The sequence below is a fragment of the Herpailurus yagouaroundi genome, unplaced genomic scaffold, assembly GCF_014898765.1.
Source record: "Herpailurus yagouaroundi ecotype Mexico unplaced genomic scaffold, PumYag 142, whole genome shotgun sequence".
In the NCBI taxonomy this organism is placed as follows: Eukaryota; Metazoa; Chordata; class Mammalia; order Carnivora; family Felidae; genus Herpailurus; species Herpailurus yagouaroundi.
In genome coordinates this window covers 36,997,620-37,012,711 of record NW_024412397.1, presented here as the reverse complement: position 1 = coordinate 37,012,711, position 15,092 = coordinate 36,997,620, and the positions used below count along the sequence as shown (strand labels likewise).

General features: G+C 44.7%; 1 protein-coding gene across 14 annotated transcripts in view; it reads left to right on the top strand.

The window, feature by feature from the left end:
- FHOD3 (formin homology 2 domain containing 3) overlaps positions 1-15,092 on the top strand; it is a 472,216-nt gene that overhangs the window by 387,114 nt on the left and 70,010 nt on the right. The window lies entirely within an intron of this gene.

Here is a 15,092-nt window from a genome sequence, read left to right as displayed (position 1 = left end):
TTGAAGAAGAAAAAAAGGACTATAGTAACAATTACTGGCACGTGGCGTGGCTGTAGATGCTTGTGTGCAGACAGAAAGGCTCTCGCTGGGGAAATTGTCTGTCATCTTAGCTTTATTTGGAGAGAAACAATATTGTACATTGCAGCCGGGGAGCATCAGCTGTTTTCCCGATTGCCCTGAGAATGGGGGGACCGTTTTCTTTCACATTAACAGAGACGATGGGTCTTGGGCACTGGCGTCTACAGTGCGTGTTGACGAGCCTGCAGCTAGCACTGTTCAATTTAACCGAGTGGTTATGGCTTGCAGCCTGACCAAAACTTAGCCAACTGAAGACAACAGAGACGCTCAACTTTTAACTCTCGGAGGGCTGACTAAATATGGCGTAAAGCTTAATTTCAACAAGGCAGGACTGCGTGACCTCAGCAGAACTGGATGTAACGGAACAATCTTGTCTGTCCAATTCTCCGCTGGCTCTCCGAGCCTCAGGGCTCATTCTGCAGAAGCGGGCTGGCTTCGCCACAGCTTTCCATCATGTCCAGTTCCTGCTGGTCCCTGAGCCATGGAAGATTGTCCCAGGCAGATGGCTCGGTCATAGATGAGTAATGTCGGTCTTAAAATACTGCGACTCTGAGAATCAGGAAAACAGACTGTGCTTTGACAGCTCTGTGCTTTCCAGACCCTGCCTGGTATCCTTGCTCTATCTAAATTGTGGTATTTCCAGAGGCGATATGAAAAACATTCCCCTGCAAAGCGACGGTTCAGCACTTAATCTTGGAACTTTTAACTCTAAGAGTCGTACCCACTCTTGTTTCCAGAATGGTTGTCTAAACTGTGAAATACAGAAGGTCCCCAGTCTGAGAGAGAAGTGTCAGTATCTATAAATATCATTTGTCCTCCAAGCTTTTAGTCTCCTTGATGTTTGTGACAAAAAGACAGTTCCTCAAGTATTTTGTCCAGCTATGATCAAACTTGAGGCTGTTCTATCCAATTAAATGGGCAGAATATTTGAAACTCCAGTAAGAACACAGAAAACACTTATTTGGGGTATATGCAATATGCATTGGGGGGAAATAAAGTTATTTATGTATGCTTTCAGAGAGATAAAGAGTACATGTCATTTTCCTCTATGGAGAAGGGATTAGTAGAGACTGAGAGGATGTTTGGCTGAAATCACCACGCGAGCATCTGAAATAGGAATACTGGGCTTGAACTGAGACACAATTACAAATTAATGAAATAGCACTGTGTGATGTTTGGGTTGTTTAAAAAAAAAAAAAGCAGGGGTTCTTGTGGAATCTACAAGAGATGTTCATCATAGGTTAAATAATTATCCAAAGCAGTTGGAATCAGCAAAGTAATCTGATGTCTATGTCCTAATACCTAGCTGAATTATACAATTAGAAATTTTAAACGTATAAGAAGACATGCTATGAGAGGATTGTCTCCGAAAGGTGCTGAGACTTCCTTCCGACTTGGAGACCTTTGCCCTATGACAGAAGTTCAATGATAGAATGACCTTTTTTTTTTTTTTTTTTTTTTCCAGCCTGGCTTGTTATTCTTCTTTGAAACATTCTGCCAGCATCCCATTAATAATCTCTTCTTTTTTACCAGGCCCCATTTTTAAATGCTCAAAGGCATTTTTTTTGCTTAGCCCTAACATTTACAACGTCACAACATCTGGGGGAAGAATAAAAAAATATAATCACACATCCAGATGTTTGTCCTGCTCCAAACACCTGGCACTATGTGGTCCAAATGTGCCAGGGGTTGACTCGCTTTTTCATTCTCTCTGCTTGTGGAATCATACGATGACAATCTTCACTTTTCTGTCATGCTCTGCCCCTTCCTCCCAAACGCTACTATTTAACACCCACCCGAGCAACTGAGTAAATGGGGGAGATTGGGGGTAGAACCCACTTTTAACCGTCAACCTAGCCATTTATCAGGGCATCGTGGTACCCCAGTATTTGTGGTGGCATGCACATTAACGCCACATGATCCCTTTGCTTCTACCCTTTCCCCAATATCTGCATAAATCGCAGCCTACCTTTCAGAGTTGTATTTTCAAAGAAAAGGAAAAACAGCTATTTGTTACTGAGTTATATATATTTCAGGATTAAAGGTCACTTTATAAGTTCTTTTATTGAAACTCCTTACTTGGATTCTGGATAATTTTTAATAGCAGAAGATAGGAAAACATTAAAAACTTCTTTACCTTTGCCCTTACAAAATATATTTCAAAAGAAGGGTAAATGTGAAAAGACCAATAGCATTATGTGCTACCGAGTGAGAACTTTCAGCCAAAAACCTTCCCAGCTAAATCTGCTGTAACTTTTGTATAAATTATGCCACTACCCCCACCATCAAGTCAATGTGTGCTTGAATTATTTTTCCATCTGGCCCTCTTGTGGCTCCTAGCAGATGTTTGTCCCAATACTGCCTAGACTGGTGATGGTCGGAGTATTTTTCCTCTGTGTGAAACCGCCAGGCCCAAGTGAGGGACAAACACATGCATGTGTTCTCCTTTGCACTGGGCTGCAATTAATGGAGACATGTTACCCCAATTTAGGGAAACATGAAGGGCCTCTCTCTCCATCCATTGCTTTAATTAGCCTGTCCTTATTTTCACTAAGCCCTGATGGCGTACATCAGAGTATCTCACCAGTTTATTTCCTGTTACTTTAAGACACCGATGTGTCAGGAAATAAGTTATTTTTGTTAATTAGAGGAAAAGGTGAAGTATTCTTACTGGGATTGAATTCTCTGATTTGACTCTTGGGGAAGTTTCTCTGAGGAGTAAAAACAATAACCTGTGTACCCCCAAGTGAAGTCATTTTAGCAAAGTAACCTATTATCCCAGTGGGTGTCAGATCCGGGGAGCCTATTTCATGGAAACAGAATGGAGAAACCATTCATCTCAAAACCAGGTGTGGATGACGGTCCCTGCAGGGTATCCCTGTTAGGAACTGCCTTCCTCGGAGGCTAGAACTGTGTGGCTTTCCTGGCCCCTGGCTGGCACACCTGGGTCCATCCTAAGGCTAAGTGGAGAGAAATTACCTTTCCTATTAGAAAGCAGCTGCTGTCAAGCACTTACAAGTGGCTTTTACCCACTAATGCAGCCGGGAAGCCTACATACTGGCTAGATTATTTTTCTTATTTTTTTTTTTTTTAATTTTTTTTTTCAACGTTTATTTATTTTCTTTGGGACAGAGAGAGACAGAGCATGAACGGGGGAGGGGCAGAGAGAGAGGGAGACACAGAATCGGAAACAGGCTCCAGGCTCTGAGCCATCAGCCCAGAGCCCGACGCGGGGCTCGAACTCACGGACCGCGAGATCGTGACCTGGCTGAAGTCGGACGCTTAACCGACTGCGCCACCCAGGCGCCCCTATTTTTCTTATTTTTAGCTCAGTTGTCTCCATATTGCACACAGAAGTAATACTTTAGAGATGCATTTAAAAGTTTTACCACGCTATATTAACTTTATGTCAGGGAAAAATAAGTTCATTGGTGATTTTTTTCTACCTGTACCTGGATTCCTAGATTATTTCCAAATATCTTACTGTTGGGCCTTGGAGATACAAAATATGACCGATGTGGCCATGGCCTACTCACCAGTATTCACTCAGAGGCATTATAGAAATTATTGACCTGCTGAATGGATTATTTTCTCTCACAGATCCAAGCATATAAAGTGCCAGTAACTAGCACTATTCCTCTAGCTTCCTTACCCTCTCACCTAGAAATAAAATGTAGCTGTATAGTAATATCATGAAATGTTCTGCTGGTTTAAATGAATGATCATTTTTCACGTGGGCGTCATTCATCATCACAGCTGTTGTCATTGTTCCTAGCCACTGACTGAGCACCTTTGTCACCTTCCTTGTGTGACATGTTTTGAGTCTCCTTCAGGTGTAGACACTCTCCTAAGTTACCCCATCCTCGTGGCAGAAATCAGAAACATCTGGTATCCTGTTTCCAACTGGCACAGTAGCAATGGAATATCATCAGTCATCAGCCTTATGCATGCTGGTTCCCTTGCATAAAGCTTTTGGACACCTCCAGTCCAGTATTTCACGAATTGGCAGAAAACTAGATTCCTGTGGTTCTGTGACTCAGGATAGCCCACCTCCCCACACCTCACCTGACTGCTGCTACTTGATGCCATTTGGTCAGTGAGACAAAATCTCTCAGGAACTCTACCCAAGGCCAAGGCACCACCTGCTACACCTGCCATGGAATGGCTTTAAGAGCCTTTGCAAATCATTGGATTTTCCTGCCTTGCTTTTTCTCAGTCTCTAAAAATGGAAAAGAACAAAACTTTCCCTTTTTTCTCTTATAGAAAATGACAGTTGCCTGCAGTGTGTTTTCATGCACCATATTTTATTTTATTTTACTTTATTTTATGTTATGTTATTTATTTATTTTTGAAGCGGGGGAGGGGTGGAGAGAAAGAGAGAGTCCCAAGCAGGCTCTGCACTGTTAGCTCAGAACCTGACACAGGGTTTGAACTCAAACTATGAGATCATAACCTGAGCCGAAACCAAGAGTCAGACGCTTAACCGACTAAGCCACCCAGGCACTCCTCATGCACCATATTTTAAAACAGTTTTGAATCCTTTTGGAGTAAACCAAATATGAATCTTAAGTGTGGTTAAGTAAAGACAAGGTACACAATGGTGTTGGAATAGTTGTTAAAGAGCAGTATTAGGTGATCAACATGGTACTTTCATAGGTGGCAATTAGGTATCAAAAACTCCAAAGGGTCTAAGGCTTGACTTGACTTTTAAGTTAGTAAGTCAGCCTGCCACAATTTTGTGGATGTGGGCACAAGACATGAAACTCCAGGGTCAGAGACAACAGACTTTGTTACTCATAGCAATAGTAGTAGCCAGAGTATCAGCATTTGTGCCATTTCTCCAAGCCCCAGTTCCTGCAAGGTGATGTGAATAGGCCCAGGTGTTAGCTTGGTATGATAGCTGCATACACAGAGAGGAACCTTGAGCTTGGGGACCCCAAATCTTTTATGTTGGGCAGTAAATCTGTCTTCCCTTTGTCCCAGAGAGAGACATTATTTTTATCACAGTAAGCTATAAACCAACCAGTCTATTGCTCCAGGGGGAGACAAGGTCTCTGTCTTCCACAGCTATTTGCTATGCACACATCCTTGGATATCCCAGAATAAAGACTGTCACTGTCTCTGCTTATAAGACTTCAGAAACACAAGAGACCCCTGGAGGATTGTTTCCAAGCATTGGATTATAATGGTGTGTAACCAACATTTACAAATTTGCATCTTAAAATCTGTTTAATGGAAACGAAGTATTCAACTTTAGAACAGAAATTAGCTTGTTTGATCTTACTTGACAAAAAGAACATCAGGTATTGCAAGACCCAGCCTGGAGCAGGCTCCGGGGGTTAATGAGCTTGTCTTCCTCTGGAGGTGCTAACAGGGAATCTGGAAAGACATCAGTGCCTTTCATCCGAAGTGGGAGCCTTGGGTAAATGCTCTCAGGGACATTCAGGAGACCTCCACGAGTAGGGACATTGAGCATCCTTCAGTGTGGTACTTTGAATTTCCAGAGTCATTGACTATGAACTGTGAAATAACAAAGAAGAATAACTACCTGGTTCCTTCTAGCATTCTTATCTGTGGTCAAGACCTTGATCACCACTCTGCCATCTCCACTTTTCCTTCCAGCACCCCTGCCCCCAACTCTACCCACCCCTACCTTTCCCCCACCCTCATAAGGCATTTGTGCAAAATGGTACACTGCTTACAGTGTGGCAGAATAATCACAAATTAGCTTTCCAGTCCCTATAAGTATGCTTTTTCTTTTTTTTTTCAGAAGGTTTCCCTCTATTATTTTTTTAAATATAATTTATTTTCAAATTGGTTTCCATACAATACCCAGTGCTCATCCTGACAAGTGCCTTCCTCCCTGCCCATTACCCACTTTCCCCTCTCCCACACCCCCCATCTACCCTTAGTTCTCAGTCCTTAAGAGTCTCTTATGGTTTGCCTCCCTCCCTCTCTAACTTTTTTTTTCCCCTTCCCCTCGCCTATGCGCTTCTGTTAAGTTTCTCAGGATCCACATATGAGTGAAAACATATGGTATCTGTCTTTCTCTGCCTGGCTTATTTCACTTAGCATAATACCCTCCAGCTCTATCCACGTTACTGCAAATGGCCAGATTTCATTCTTTCTCATTGCCAAGTAGTATTCCATTGTATATATAAGCCATACCTTCTTTATCCATTCGTCAGTTGATGGACATTTAGGCTCTTTCCATAATTTGGCTATTGTTGAAAGCGCTGCTGTAAACATTGGGGTACATGAGCCCCTATGCATCAGCACTCCTGTATCCTTTGGGTAGATTCCTAGCAGTGCTATTGCTGAGTCATAGGATACATCTATTTTTAATTTTTTGAGGAACCTCTGCACTGTTTTCCAGAGCAGCTGCACCAGTTTGCATTCCCACCAGCAGTGCAAGAGGGTTCCCGTTTCTCCACATCCTCGCCAGCATCTATAGTCTCCTGATTTGTTCATTTTAGCCACTCTGACCGGCGTGAGGTGATATCTCATTGTAGTTTTGATTTGTATTTCCCTGATGATGAGTGACGTTGAGCATCTTTTCATGTGCCTGTTGGCCATCTGGATGTCTTCTTTGGAAAAGTGTCTATTCATGTCTTCTGCCCATTTCTTCACTGGTTTATTTGTTTTTCGGGTGTGGAGTTTGTTGAGTTCTTTATAGATTTTAGATACTAACCCTTTATCTGCCACATCTCCAAAGGCAAGGGAATTAAAAGCAAAAATGAACTATTGGGACCTCATCAAGATAAAAAGCTGCTGTACTGCCTAAGTATGCTTTTTCAAGAGAACTCTTGGGGTCAGTGACCCTGCAAGGCATCTTATCTGCCTCTGAACAGGACATGAATATTTAGAGCCCTCTGAGGCTGGAACATCTTCTGAGAAAGCTGCCTCCACCAGATACATTTGGAAGTTCCAGTAGATTTTTGTTGACTTTTCAGATCGAGCAGCTCTTGGTCCTTATGTATCCTCTAGATAATCTCCAGACTCCGTGTATTATTTGGCTTTCATATTTTCTGCATTTCTCATCAGTATTTTCTCATCTTTTATCTCAGTCTTTCTCATCAGTTTGTTTCAGTCGTCTTACTGACTCTTCTTCTGCCTGACCCCTAAGTATTGGGTTTTTCCAAGGGTCCTTTCCTAGCAACCTTCTGTTTTTATGCCTAATCTGTGCCTGTTTTCTCACATCCTCACCTGTGATGTTTAACTACCTACCATGTGATAAAAATCGCCAGATCTGTATCTCCAGCCTTGGCCTTCTTGAGCTCAGGACACATGTATCTAACCTCCTTAGACATCAGTATCTACTCCTCAGACATGTCACACTCAATAGGTGCCAGTTTGGGACATTCAGATGGGAGGGTCGTGTGTCTCTCACCTGTAAAATCCCTACCCCCTAAACCTGCTCATACCTTCCAGTCCTCATCTATTTTAGACCATATCTCTTGGCCTAGTCATTTAAGCTGGAAGCATGCCTGTAATTTTTGACTCCTCCCTCAATGCTCACACCTGTATGCAGTCAATCACCTAGTGTTTATGGCTTCCTTTCTCTCAACTCAGCCCTCCCCATTGCCACTGCTTTAGTCCATGTCTTAACCATCTCTCATCTGGACCATTTCAGTAACTTCTAATAGACCTCACATCTTCCAGCTTCTTATTAGCAACCCAATCCCCCCCCCCAAAAAAATCCTATTTATACCTTGTTTTAAACAGCTCTAGTGGCTGTCCATTATCTATAGCAAAAAGGTAAGATCTTATACAGCACTCAAGACTTTGGTTATCCACTGCCTACAACCAGTCTTTTACCTCCACAACCACCCCTACATGTTATGTTCCATCAGCATCAAACCACTGTCAGTACCTGAAAGGTGCTCTGTTTTCTCACATGTGCTCTGTGTTCTGTGCTTGAGAGCCCTTTTCCACTGGGTGCCCACTGGACTCTTATCCATCTTACCCATCTAGTTGAAGGATCTTCTCTAAAGTCATCTTTGATTCCTCTTTTGTATTTCCCTTACATCTTGTGCATACCAAGGATATAGGGGCTTATCTCACTGAATAGTCAATAAATGGTACCCCGTCCTCCTCCACTTTGTGTTTCCCAGAGGAGAGCCCATGCCTGCATTCACCTTTGTTATCTCCCAATGCTTGGAGCAGAATAGACATTCAGTAAATGCTTTATGAGCTAGAATGAACAAACGGCATGAAAAAAAGAAGGCAGACACATTACTCTATAGAGACAGCTATTTCCCCTATACCCAGACATTTATTACATGGATCATGATGGAGGACACATAGTTGACAATATAGGCCACTCTATAAAGACCAAAGAATAGATGGTGGTTTAATGTAGAAAGGGAACTTTTACAGAAAGTTGACATTATGTGGGCCATTTCCTTCTGAGAATCTAGCACTAAAAGAGGAAGAAAAGTTAGAGGATGATTCTTGATAAATTGATAGTTAAGATATTTATTCAACCACCTATTAAAATACCCCTTAAGTGGATCTTTCTTCTTTTTTTTTTTTTTGTGAATTAATTTGCTAACAAGTTCAGATCAACTGAGATATTGACTAAGTGGATTATTGACTAGGTATAAATGAATAAGAGTCAACTGTTTGGTGTGTGAATATAAAAGTAAGGTTTCTGGTGTATCCCGGTTGTAGGCCACCTGGTTCTGCTTAGGCTTGGTCAGACTCTCCTGGCAAGAAGATCTAATATTTTCTTTAGATATTAGTTGTTTTGATATCATAATGTCTCTTGGCTAGACCACTTTATCTTGAAAAATATTCAGGGAAGATATTTTTTCACATCTGACTTCCTGATGCCTAGCATAGTGCCTGGCATATCAATAAATATTGCTGGAATGAATGAGTGTTGCTACTAATTACATTAGAACATTTAATTACATTAGGACCATCTAACGTGTAATTAAAAGTAACTAGATGCTGCTAAGCCTGAAAAAGTGAATTAAGAAAAAACCTCCAGTTCACTCCATTTATTTGCTAGCTGTTCTTACCCGGGACTATCCATTTTAGTGCTAGTGTATACTTTCCAAAATCACTGTTTTGTTTTGATGTCATTGATATTCTTGTCTGGGACTTGACAAGCACTAGAGGTGCTCTTGAAATGCATTGCCAGTTTGGAATTAGACCATGTCTTCATCCTTGAGGAAAGACTTGTCTTCCTATGTGCTCTTGTAAGAAAATGAGCATGTAGTTAACTCAGGAGCTCTACTAGCCCTACTGGGCATGGAAAGACAAATGGATAATGGCATTAATCATGTTTGACACTGGTTGAATCAAGACAAGATCTGTCTGATTTTGTAAGAATTTAAGCTCAAAGAAAGTCTTCGTATCCAGGGGTTGATATTTGAGGTTATATGGTTTGAGTTCAAGATAATGATAAGGCAATGATACAGTACAAATAGAGAAATGATATAGGATACAATAATCTTAAATTGCCCTTTTTAAAAAAATTTCTGTTTATAGTGTGAAATAGAATCTATTCATTAACCAATATTAAAATAATTGGACCTGAAACTAGAGGCTTCTTTTTTGTCCTATATGATAATACAGTGGAATTTATATTCTATACATGTTTAACTAAGTGGACTCAATCAGAAGCATATTCTGAGGGGTAAAGGTGGGGGGTAGTGAAAATTACAATTTGAATAGTGCTTGTAATCTTTCCCAGCATCCACCTCAGATGGAGGTTTCCATTGTGAGCATGACATGAGGGCCACAGCTCTGCTTTTTTCTAGAGTCATTCCTGACCTTCATGTGCCTTTTGTAGTATGAACAACTTGCTGGATCAAATGTGATTTTAGAGTATAAGGGTTTGTATTTGTTGATGACATAACCCACCACTACAAGCCCAGTACTTTTTATGGCATTCCATTGAAGCTAAAGGAAATCCTTGATTGTTGGAACCACGAGAGTTGGTATGGTATCTATAAAGTGGCATCTTCCAAAATGTCTTCCGAAGGTAATTTTGGCCATGTACGGTTTTCATTTTAAGAGGTAGCTTAGGCTGAATTTTGAGAACAAGTTGCTGCTAAATTTTGAAGGCATGCAAATTCACTACACTGATGAATCAGTATTTTGCAAATGACAAAGTGGGCTTTTTGTTTGTTTTTGTAAAGTTTGCGTAGGCTGAGTTTGAGCCCATCCTAATGAAACTATTCCTTTAGGGTAATGATTCTCAACACAGGACAATCCCTGCTACCTCCCCCACTCCCCCAGGAAACATTTGGCAGTGTCTGGAGATATTTTTAGTTGTCACAACTGAGGAGGAGGTGCCATTGGCCTCTAGTGGGTAGAGGGCCAGGAACGCTGTTAAACATCCTACAGCACACAGGATAGCCTCCCCCCTCCCCCCACAACCAAGAATTATTCAACCCCAAATATCCATGGTATTAAAGTCAAGAAACCCTGCTCTAGAGTGAATCTGAGCAAACGGCTTAGCGAGAACTGGCCCAACACCAAAGGCAAAGTCTAAAGAATTTTCAAAGTTGTGAGCTTTTTCTCGTGGGACCTTTTTCATATTTATGTGACTAAACCACAAGTTTAAAGTTGATGGTGTTAGTTATTAGCTCTGAACTGGGGAGGTCCCTGGAATGTACATGATTTGGAGCAACTATTATAGAATTGGCTGGCCCAGCCCTTGGTTTCGTAAGACCTGCCAGAGAGCCAAGTCCTGGCAGAGTCGTCGAGACACCATGACAGATTGAAATCAATTGAAGCCACCCAAAGACTTATTAAGTTCAGATCTTTCTACCAGCACTTTATCTCTTCAGAGAAAAATTGCATGGCAGGAGATTCCAGTCGGACATTCTGGATTCAGCTGTCAGGGACATCAATGAAAGCTGACCTGGAATGTTTGTGCACACCGTATGTTGAGTGTTTGTGTGTGTGTGTGTGTGTGTGTGTGTGTGTGTTTGTCCTTTGAGGAATGATGATGAACTTCTCCCTTGCAGCATAAGTCACCAACCTCACAGTGTAACATCGTGATTAACAGAGGTTCAAGGCCCGTCGGGATTCAAATCCCAGGTCTGCTTATCGGTGAGGTCGGAAGGAGATGGACATGCTCAGAAGGTGCCTGGGGGCAGCCAGTGTAGGGACAGTTCACAGAGGTGTGGAGAGTGTCACAGGTCTGTCAGGTGGGGAAGTGCCCAGGGACTAGCAGCACTGGGAGACTGTCAACACTACTCCCACTTCCAGGCCTGGGGGAACTTGGTTAGTGCCTGGGACTGGTGAGAGCTGTAGCCTTGGGAAGGAGCCCATGGGACAGAAATAGTGGCCTGACAATCTCTGCCACCCGGAGGTGCCACGTGAAGAGGGTGGAGGCATAGTCTAGCCTCTCTTTCCTCCCTCCTGTGCTGCTACCTCCCAGAAGCTGACCTCTGTCACACTGAGAGGGAGCCAGCCTTCTGGGGCACAGAGCAGAATAGAAAACGGGTCTGGAGGAGCAGCCATGAGCTTCCAGCCTACTGTGTAGCCCTGGACAAGTTGCTTAACCTCTCTGGACACGTGTCCTTATTTTTCACGCAGGGACACTAATCATCCTGCTGTTGTGAGGGCTACACAGGGTGATGTGTATGTGGTTCCTGGGAGGCACCAGTGTGTAGAAGGTACCTGGTACCTCATGGGCAAGGCCTGGAGTCTAGTGAAATTTGGGGGACCAGATGAGGAGCTGGTGCTGGGCTTTTGGAGGGGCAGAGAGCAGTAGCTGTTAGGAGTCCATGTCTGCCCTGGCTCACTCCTCAGGGCCTACTCTCCCTCCTCTCTCTCTCCCGGTTTTGTGATCTGCACGAGGGAAGTACCAGCATCTGACTGGGCACCCTTTTATATTCTGTCGACAGTAGCACTGGAGTTTTCCCTCTTTCCCTATGGTTCTCGCGTTGATGGGTTCCAATCCGGCTCCTATGCCCAACCTCTCTGTCCTGCAATGTCTGTGTTCTTTGGATAGAGAATTCCCTTCAGTGTCTGCGTTCCGGCTACGGGGTTCTTTCCCACAGCATTGGCGACAACCAGGTTCTTCATTACTTCCTTCTGAATATACTGGCGACCTCTTCAACGATTTCTTCCGTGTTAAGTAAATTGTCCATTCCTGTATCTTTTCATACAGTTTCATTTTGATTTTTTTTTTCTCCTCTCCCTGCTCTGACCTTAACATTTAGTTTAAAGCTCTCTGAATCAGGTCAGTGCCGGTTCTGGCCAAATACATTTTTCTGGCCTTTGCTAAGTGCCTTCTGGCAATGCCAGGATCCCATCAGTCTGCTCACTTAGGATGTGGTCCAGGAAGACAGGTCCCAGTTTGGGATGCCTTTTGTGTTGCCAGGAGTTTCTTGCCATGTCCTCCCTTCACTTCCACACTCATGCCCGCTGCGAGGAGAGGGGTAACCTGGCACCTGGCATGGGAACTTCTCAAATCTCCTCTCCTTGGCCCAGCCCCAGAGATGCGGCAGATCTTTACGTCCTTCCTCCATCCAAGGTGATGGGCGGGTGTGGCTGGTGAGAGATGAGTGGGGGGTTCCTGGCAGCTCCTGACTTGTAGGTTTGGTGTATTGCAGTCACTTGCGACCCTCCTTCAAAGACAGGGCTGCAGGCATGTGCTTGGGAGTGGGTGCCCTGCCCCTTCCTGCCCAGCCTGGTCTGGGCCTTCACTGTTCCCTCCTGGCCTCACTTTCTGAGGGCAATAAGAGAGGCCTCACCACAGAGGGATCTTGAGGAGACAGCATCCCACGCTCCCCTCAGAGGCTGACACGCTACCTGTCCCGGTGGCTCTTAGATTGGAAACAGCTTCCCACTGGCGCCATGTTTCTATTCATCATCTTCTCTTGAGCCCCGGGGTCTGGCAGTCGTCTCTTCCTCCTCAGTCTCTCTGTCGTCAGGGTTTGCTTTCTGGACTGTTTGCTCCACGCTAACAAGGAGCTTCACTGATAGCACCAGACATGCCTCAGCTGTCCCACTGGGAGGTGTGGTCTGTCTGTCTCTACCTACAGCAGCCATCACTGCCCTTAGAGTGACATCCCCCCTTGCAAGGCCCATTACCACAGCCATGTGGCAAGACAGCGCTCATTCCTCCAGTGTGCCCTGTGCTCCTGGTCTTTGCACATACTCTCCTTCTGCCCAGAACATTCTTATATCCACTTTACCCTGCTTTTCTTTAAATTTTTTTTTTAACATTTATTTATTTTTGAGAGACAGAGCGTGAGTGGGGGAGGGGCAGAGAGAGAGAGACGGAGACACAGAATCCAAAGCAGGCTCCAGGCTCTGAGCTGTCAGCACAGAGCCCAGTGCGGGACTCTAACTCACGAACTGTGAGATCATGACCTGAGCCGAAGTCGGACGCTTAACCAGCTAAGCCACCCAGGCACCCCTACTTTTCTCCCATTTTAACTCCTTTTCATTCTTGGAGACCCTGTTTAAATGTCATTTTGGTACAGCGGCTTTTATGTTCCTTCCCAGGCCTTGTCAAAGTCCCTTGCCATAACCCCCCGCCTAGGGCACTGTGCTTTTACTCTTAGAACACTGTCACATGTAGATATTTTTACCTGTGTCTGGATGAGGTGAGGGGCTGGGGTTTCCCCATCCACTGGTGGTGGGGTTCCCCCACCTCTGCCATGCCAGGCAGGTAGGTTCTCCTTGCTCCTCTGTAGTCCCTGTGATGACAAGCACTGGGTCTGTCACTTGTGTCACTCATGTATCACTGGGTCTTTCACCACCAACACCATTGGGGCAGAGAAAGGCTCATTAAATACAGGAACTGGCAGCGATGGGAAGTCGCGAGCAGTCTCCACCCCTCAGTGTTGACAGATGCCTTAGTTCTCTGTAGGGCTGTTCCTGAAGACTAATATGATACGGTTCCTCCTGCTTCCTGGGCACTCAGGGTGGGTAGATGATACTTGTTCCCCTGTCTTCCCAGGGGGCAGCCAGCCTGGCATGGGGCAGCAACTCAAGGATAGGGGATTCATGTGGTGGGGGTAGTGCTGACAGGGAGGTCCTGATGCAAGAGAATGGGAAGGGGGAGCAGAAATGTTCTGGAACTTTGTGAGCAGATGTTGGCCCGGTACCATGCCGAGGGCTCATCGACATGAGAGGAAGGCAAGGTCTGAGCCCTCGGGGATCTTTTGCCCTTGTCGTTCCCGTGTTTGATTAGCACAGCTGCAGAAGGGCTCTGCCGTGGGTCCCAGCTGTTCCTTCCAGGAACCCCCTGTCGCCTGTTATCCAGTGCCCTCTCTTGGGTACCTGGCCGCATACCATGGTGACCCCAGTTGATGGCTGTTTCCTCAGCCAAGGAGTGAGCCTTCTGAAAGCAAGGATGTGTGTTATGTCAGTGACACGCGTGCGGCCTGGCGTGTGTGGTACAAGGAGCAACTACGTGTGTCTGCTCTCCCACTGTCACTCTCGATCTTTGCTGGTTTTGCTTGACTTGAATGTGTATGACTATTTTTTTTTTAATTTTTTTTAATGTTTATTTATTTTTGAGACAGAGAGAGACAGAGCATGAATGGGGGAGGGTCACAGAGAGAGGGAGACACAGAATCCGAAGCAGGCTCCATCCAGGCTCTGAGCTGTCAGCACAGAGCCTGACGCGGGGCTCGAACTCACAGACCGTGAGATCATGACCTGAGCCGAAGTCGGAAGCCCAACCGACTGAGCCACCCAGGTGCCCCAAAATGTGTGTGACTATTATTTGTTCATCGTTAGGACAACCTCACGTGCCACGGATTTGCCTGCAGGGCTTGTGATGCCGAGTCTGCATTCTGGTCGGGAGATGGTTCTGGAGACGGCCACCTCCCCAGCAGTGATGACAAAGAGAAGCCACCCAGTGGTCGAATCACACAAAGAAATGTCTGACTCCACGAAGTGAGGCCCTAGCCGATGGGGATAAAATTGTGTAGCGTTTTAGGCACAAGAATGTGTGGCTCTGTAGCATTTGCGCACCCGTTACCGTAACTGTCCAGACGGCCACCGCTTCCCCGGAAGGAAGTGTGGTGGCG